Source organism: Branchiostoma floridae, chromosome 19, assembly GCF_000003815.2.
Source record: "Branchiostoma floridae strain S238N-H82 chromosome 19, Bfl_VNyyK, whole genome shotgun sequence".
Lineage (NCBI taxonomy): Eukaryota > Metazoa > Chordata > Leptocardii > Amphioxiformes > Branchiostomatidae > Branchiostoma > Branchiostoma floridae.
Window position 1 is genome coordinate 12900420 of NC_049997.1, and position 2019 is coordinate 12902438.

Consider the following 2019-nt stretch of genomic DNA (forward strand, 5'->3'; position numbering starts at 1 on the left):
CGTTTGTTTACAAATATTGAATTTCTGGGAATGTGAGGGTAATTCTAACATTGTTCCCCCTGTGGTAGTATGTAGATTGGCATTGTCATATACTTTCCTTTCTTGTGTCATTTCTATTATGCCCGCGCATTCCATTCACTGGTTAAAAAGATTTCGACAACAAAATAAGCAACATTTGTTGATCTCTTGCCTTTTTTGAGGGACGTTTTGTGTTACCTTGTCCGCGTGTATGAGGTCATGGAACATCATCATAGATCTATTCGCCGTCGATGGCACGAGCCTCGCTTAAACGTGACGTCAACAGGGATAGTTTTTTGGCGTCAAATACGCAAGGCCCTTCCTGCGATAGCGAAGTACGTCCGAAGATCGTATATAATACGACAGGGGTACAAGAAACACGGATTTCTGTGCATGAAGGTGCGAGAAAGATAAGACTATTTTCTACGGCGATGTTTTTCTGTCAAGTTACATTCATAGCGAGCACGTTGTTATCATAGGGAGACCTTTGTTGTTCAACGGAAAGGTCACATCTACTTATTTACTGACTTTCACAGCGAATGTTCTGTATGTCATAACTTCTGTTCACAGCGATTGTTCTAAAGTTTAGCGTCAAACCTCTGGTCATAAACAGGCTCACTTAACAACCGGGGAACCCTGTACATTTTGCGTTTGCGGGATATGTTGTCTGCCACTGGGATTTGGTCACTGTAATGATTTCTGAATACGTGACGATTATATGTACATTATGTACACTGTGGTTTGTAACAATTGTCTGCCGAGAAATCCAGGAAGATGAGTGACGTGTCCTCGGCCACTTCACGAATTGATTTTCTTAAGTTTTAAAGTCAGTTTTTCATCAATCACTTATTATCTCAGGTGACATCATTTGGCGAAATGCCGTCCTAATTTTCAGAAATTTAGGGGGTCTTCCTCCGTTTCTGACCCATGACGTCCCATGACGTAATTTACGTAGCATATTTACGCACAGACACATGATAGGTCATATAAAATGAGGATCCGAAGTGACTTTCCTTTTCATAATAATGACATCATTGGATAATTTCTTGACGTGCAGAACATGCAACTTACAGCAATTCTGGAGTATGATGGGATCTTATTTTTCCTGTTCCACATCATGGTACAAATTTCACGCTTATATTCTTTTGAGACATGCCACATGCGCCATGGTACTATTCTGCTCCGTTTTTTGATAGATTTATCTTAAAATCATCATCTCTTAACACGAATTCAAGTCCACAGCAATGTACCTTAGCAGACATTTTGTAAATTTTCTAACACAAAAATCCATGTCAATGGGGGAAAAATAAGTATTTGTTATTCCTGTATATTATGAATGTTCAGCAATACAAAATGAAATTAGAAAAAAGTCGTATCTGCATGCAGGCGTCGCACGTGGCATTCTTTGAATTTCGCCAGTACAAGTTCGTCTACTGATACCCAGATCCCCTATGATACCCTTGTAAGTGGAGTGCTACATCCCTGGCGGAGGGAAGTGGTACTGCATGTAATGTAGTTTACTTTGAAATACATTGTATACGACTCTGTACAGTGTATTGGACTCAGTACTCTGTGTAGGACTCAGTACAGTGTATTTGACTAACTACGATGTATTTGACTCGCTACAATGTAATTGACTCAGTACAATGTATTTGACTCAATACAGTGTATTGGACTCAATACAGTGTATTACAGTGTATTGGGCTCACTACAATGTATTGGGCTCACTACAATGTATTAGGCTCACTACAATGTATTGGGCTCACTACAATGTATTGGGCTCACTACAATGTATTTTGCCTCTGTAATACATTGTATTTGTGAAATACATTGTATTTGAAATCGTAATACATTGTATTTGAGTAATACAGTGGATGTAATACATTGTATTTGAGGAATACATTGTATTAGGCCCTGGAATACATTGTATTAGGCCCAAATACATTGTACTAGGCTTTTGACTGGAAATATAAAACATAAAACCGTGCCTGGGGCAAAAGC